This window comes from Otolemur garnettii, unplaced genomic scaffold (assembly GCF_000181295.1).
Source record: "Otolemur garnettii isolate 467f Iridium unplaced genomic scaffold, OtoGar3 scaffold00081, whole genome shotgun sequence".
In the NCBI taxonomy this organism is placed as follows: Eukaryota; Metazoa; Chordata; class Mammalia; order Primates; family Galagidae; genus Otolemur; species Otolemur garnettii.
Genome location: NW_003852476.1, coordinates 682,477 through 688,443, shown reverse-complemented (window position 1 = coordinate 688,443; position 5,967 = coordinate 682,477). Strand labels below are relative to the sequence as shown.

The window sequence follows — 5,967 nt, the reverse complement described above, 5'->3', positions numbered from 1 at the left end:
GAGGCTGACCTGAGTGGGGCCAGCACTGAGCAGAGCCCTGTGAGAGGCTGACCTGAGTGGGGCCAGCACTCGGCACCGTGGGAGGCTTCATTTCTGTTCTCCACCATTTTTTCTTTAAAGTATAAAGCATTTGAACATTTCTCCCAAAATTACATTTTAATTGTAAACCCACACATGAAGGTAAAGGCACACTTCTCTAGAGTTAGTGGCCTGCCTGACTGCCCTGGTGGGACTAGAATAGCTGCCAATATCAGGAGTTGGGGGAGGATTGTTGGGAGAGGGGTCTGCTGACCCATCCCATGGGATTGGGAGAGAGACACTCACCCTTTCCTTCAATCCTTACCCCATCCTTGATGGACGGGAGAGCTGAGTTAGCAAACTCTTGTCTCTGATCATTTGCCCTCAATCTTGGCCAAGAAAAAGCAATAAATGTGAGCATTAAATCTGGTCAAGGATCTTGGTAGTGTTGGCTGCACCTGGAGCCAACCCAGAAAACAAAAAATTTCCCTGACAGTTATCAGGCTTGAAAGCAGGTAAGAAAGACAAGTATCTTGCCCATGTTTTCCCTGGCATAAAATCAGGGTTCAGGATTATGAAGGGCACTGTCACGTGGATACACGTGGCTTCAGGCTTTGACTGCACACAGCGGTCACCACTGAGGCAGGATGTTCTGGCCTGCTGTGGGTCTGGAGCTATGCTGCGGTGAGCTGGTCATGGAGGGAGGTGACAACAGTGACCAGGATGTGCCGAGCTCCTGTGCCTACCAAGTGTGCTAAGTGCTGAGTTCAGCACCCACCACATACTGCAAATAAAGGCAACAAGGGTACAGGTGACAGTGTCAGGGAAGTATCTGCTCTTTATTGGTGTGGACACAACTTGGGCCAAACTTTCTTCTAGAGGTATCACTTTAGGTGTTCACACTTAATCAGAACAGCAATTCCACTTCTAGCATTGTAAGTTTTTGAAATAGCCAACAAGTATACGCATACATAGACATTTAAGGAGCTTGCAGCATGGTGTTTAATACCAAAAAGAAAAAATGGAAATATTAAAATAGCCACTAGTAGAGAGCTTGTCAAATATGCCATAGGCTATGCTCAGGATGGAACATGAGGAAGCTTACTGGGGCATCTGTATGTGGGGACACGGCAGTGATCCCCCATGTGGCAGGCAGTAGGCAGAGCACAGCACATTTGTGTATAAATAGCTCAGAATTTACTGCACCTGCCTACTGCACGCTGACTGCGAGAGCACAGGGACTGGTAATGCCTCAGAGAAAGGCTGATAAGCCCACATTTTAACAGTGTTTCCCCTCTGGGGAACAGATGTGCAGGGAGATTTTAGGTAATTCGCATTTTTAACTTTAATACTCTGCAGTGTTATTTGAAATATATTTTTTTTTTGGTTTGGTATTTTAAAATTCTAAAATACTTTAATAATTACTATTGATGGGAAGACTGATATATAATGCAATTATTTATTTTACAAGGAGATTCTGTATATCAGGGAAGCATCTTGAACTACATAAACCAGGCCTTTATTTGTTCTTTATATGTTTGTGAGTTTCTGTATAAGTTGGTACTTACATGGAAAGGGAACATGAAATCCATTTTTATATACATAATACAAACACCTGAATACACTTGATCCCCAAAGTATCTTATTCCAAAAGAACATTGAATAAAATGAAAGATTAACCAGATTCCTTGGTGGCACAAAGAAGGCGGACCAGTAGCTCAGGGAATCAAATCCTACTTCAGGCTTGGAACATTCAGGGTAAGACAGGCAGTTAAAGAAACGTCTGAAAATGTCACCTCAAGCCACAGAGAATGCTGGCATCAGTCACGTGACCTCCTTGTCAACAAGTTCAAGCCACAGAGAATGCTGGCATAAGACAAGTTGTCTCCCAACCAACAAGACAGAACAGTTAGAAGAAGTGAAGTTAGCAGTTAAAGGGGGGCTATCTTATATCTAACCTCTAAAGGAAGAATCATTAGTGGAATCATCACTTATCTTCTCTCACTGTTAATGAACTACATGGAGATATAGACCCAGTATTGTTTCCACAGCCATAAAACATTTGCTGGTAACTGAGAAATCAAATCCCTTCTTTTCCTCACACAGAGAGAAGACACTGCCTGCTAAGGTCACTTTTGGCCTTTTTGTTTGGACTTGATATTCTGCTTCTTTAGCAAGTCTTCTCTAAATGACGTGAAAGGAGCAAAATCTACTGAAAGATTATATAACAGAGAAACTGACAGGGACCTGCATGAAACAAATCAGAAGAAATCCATGAGATAGCCCCAATTTCTTGAATATTAAAGTAAAGGGGGAAAGCCACATTCATCAGTTAAATGAAAACTATTTTTTCCTCCTATTACACTGTGGAAAAGCATTAGAGGAAAACAGGCTGCATGGTTCTCAATAAAAAGTCAAAGAAAGAAACCGAATCTTTTGCTTTAGGAAAACATATTAATATATATTACAAATACAGAAACAGGAAGGGTTGCTGAGCCAATGCCCAGGCACCAGATACATTGGCTACAGTTCGGAAGAGGAGAGGGGAATGAGGCGGAGAGCCCTGTGGGAGGCTGCCGGAAGGGGTGAGCAAGAAGATGGTGCTGGAGTGAAGAGGGAGTTAGCAGCAAGAGAAGCAAACAGCACAGAGAAGCAGGGCAGTGGACTTTGGTCAGGCCACTTTCTTGCTTTTCCAAAGACCTTTTCCTGTCTAGCCCCCCACATCCCTTAGGATCTTGCTGTGACTCTGGCTGGAAGTGTGGGGACAGACAGCTCACACAGGAGTCCACAGAATTGCTCTACTTTACAGAGAATACATCTATTGGTCAAAGTGATTTAGAATATCATCTGGTACAATAAAAGTACAATAGCCTACAATATTTAAGCCATGAATCAGTTTTCTGCCAGATTGGCATTAAGGCTTTTTCTTGTTTTTTGTATATAGAAAATACATAATGCTTCCTCATTTAACCAACATAGAATCTGGTTGCAGCTCAGATTGTTTAACAGACAGGAAAAACATAAGTTCCTATTACTTGAGGATCACTTTTTAATAATCAGGATAACTTGTGAAAAAGAGGACTGTGGCAGATCCTGAGCTTCCTCTGGGGCCGGGGTGCCTGAAGAAGTCTGTCTGTATTGCTTTGTCCCGAGAGGTCTAGTGCAATGCTTTCATCTGACATGCCAGTGTGGTTTAAAGGCTTTCCCTGAAGGTGGGGACCGCTTTGACAGAAGGTTTGGGGGCCTCTAGAAGGATTTTTCCTGCTAAAAATCAGATTTGATGGCTGGAATTCAGCACCTGTACAAGCAGGTCTCACAACTAGGGCAGGACAGGTGAGGCTAATGGGGCAAACTGTGCCTCAGCATGGGCAGTCGTCATCTTGAGTGAAGGGTGCAGCCAGTAAAACCTGGAAATTGCAAGTGGTTCGGGACTTTGGTGGCTGGTGAGGGAAAAACTCCTTTGAGTATGGACTGCAAATGTTCAGTTTTGCCCCAGGGGCAGCATGGTGAGAATCCATATCAATGAAATGCTACATTCATAGACATGCTGTTCACCCCAGAACTAGGTCGTAGAGGACCCAATTCTGGCTATGCTGGGAAGTGCTAAAGTTCACTCCAAGTCACTCTGGAGACAGAAGTGGAAAATCAGCCCTGTTTGGGGCAGGGGGGAGGATTGTTCATCTCTCAAGTTTTGGCATCATGGACAATGGTAGTGTGTAAAATTTTTGCTCTCTTCATGAACCTCCATCTCTGAGCTTTTAAATTCATTTAATTCTTTTCTTATGGGAACCTTATTAGCAGGAGACAGTTTGATCGTAATCTTGAGCATTTGTTACCTCCACGTAGTCATTAAACCTCAGACTCTTCCTATCATGTCGTCCAGCCACAGTTGGCTTTGACTGAGATTTCTGGTGAGCCGACATTCAATCTCTCGTGTTTCTGCCTGAGGATCAGCTTCATTTTTAGGCTGTAATATATTTCATTGTTCTAGTTCTTCTGGTGTTGGTCTTTGACTGTCACTGGATCACCGTATTCCCAATCTGGTGCTGAACTTAATTCCACTCCTTCTTTTAGGAGGTCAAGTATTCAAGTTCATTTCTGGTTCACTGGGTCTGTGGTTCAACTTCATTGCCAGTGTGTCTTTCCTTTTCACTTTGTTGGCCAGAGCACTCTGTCAGCTCTCATCTTCATCCTCTTCATCTCGGTACTGAGTGGGCCGCTCAGAATCAGTCACTCTCCTTCTCCTCGTCTTCCTCTTGCAGACACTGTGGTAGTTTGGAGGTGACTGAGACAGGCATCACATCTTCACTGAATGCAGGTGGGCAGATCTGCTCTCCATCTTCATCCTCTGGAATTTCACCATTTCAGTAGTGATAAGAAGTGACCTGGTCCAACCCAGAGTAATGCTGTCCTCATAAAAGTTGTTGTTCTCAAAGAGCAATGAATGAGCTCTGTGAGGTCCTCCAATGGAGGAGTCATGGGAAGTGGGCTGGTCAGGGCCTGCTGGGTTTGAACATGCAGTGGGAGTGGGGGCAGTCTAGAAGTTACCTGGGGCTCCCCAGAGCTCTGGTCCAATATCCTCTTTGGGACTTTCCTCTTCCGATATTCTTGCTGGGAAACCTCTTGGGGTAAATCTACGGATGCTACAAACTCAATTTCTGGCATAACTGCAAGAGTCTTAGCAGGGAATAGAGGGGAACGTGGAGGCTCTGGAGGTATATGAGCAGGCAGTGGGGGGGGATGGAGAGGGAGGTGGACCATCATTAGTGGTTCAGAGCCCACAGAGTACGTGCTCTTCTCTCTTTGAACATTTGGTGTTTTGTGATGATGGCAGCAGCAGGCTCCATGGTGGGTACTGAGGTTGACAGAATGCCTCTCTTAGGTGGTAAGGGTGGGATGGTTTTAATCACAATACACCACTGTTTATTGCTTGGGACAGTTCAGCAATGACAGGGGTGCTATTTCTGTGAGCTGGTTTGGGGGAGGGATGGGGGTTGTTTGGCAGGGACTGTATGAGTGAGGCTCAGGGCAGTGTTAGTGCTGGCAGGAGTAATGGGCAGAGTCCTGGGTGCTAGGAAATGAACAGTCTTTGCTAGGCTCGTGGCAGGAGTGGGGGCAGCAGGTGCCGTGATGGTGGGGGTGATGATGGACCTCACTGTGCAGCCAGAGGAAGTGATAGTCTCTGCTTACATTTCACTTGCTTCATGAGATGAGGACAAAGGTCTTTTAGGAGGAAGTAAAGGCTGTTTGGGTACATTCTCAGGAACAGATCCTGCTTCAGAATTAGGATGGCTTCTGCTTGAGCCTAGTCACTACTTTGGGTCTTCTTCTGGAATGGGTTGCCTAGGACTCAGTATTCTTATTGGCTTTTCCTCTACATGGACTGGAGTAGAGGACCTGGCACTCCCTGTGGGAGTGCTATGGCCGTTCTTCAATGTGGCATGGCTCGAATTTCCTAGATCCTCGCCACCTTCTGAAGGTGTCACTACCTTTTTTCCCCCTCCATTTCCAAGGCTTGAAGATCTTAAAGCCAGAGAACTCACTCTTCCTGTTGGTGGGAGGTGCGGTGTCTCCTGCTCCCACACTATTTATAACCATGCCTGGGTGAATCTATGGATGGTATAAACTCAATTTCTGCCTCTTCAAATTGATCTTCCAGACCACTATTAACCAGTTTGGGACATTAGGATATAGTTTGCAGGTTGCTGCCACCACCTCCATAGTAGTTTCCCCTATTTGAAATATTTTCAACAAGAAAACAATAAAATGGGTGTGAAAAATACAAGAAAAAGGCAGAGTCAAGATTTCTAGCCAGACTGGGCTGACTCCACTGCTCTGTGCCACAGCAAAACACACCACCCTCTGCAAAATTGTTTGCCCATCACTCTGTCTGGGCTCTGCCAGCAGTCTCCACCTCTGCTGCACCAGTCTGGGGCCTAGACTTAATTT

General features: G+C 45.1%; 1 pseudogene; it reads right to left on the bottom strand.

Annotated features, from left to right (window-relative positions):
* Positions 1-3,715: 3,715 nt before the first annotated feature.
* LOC100945798 lies at positions 3,716-5,616 on the bottom strand (annotated as a pseudogene).
* Between the last annotated feature and the right edge of the window lie 351 nt (positions 5,617-5,967).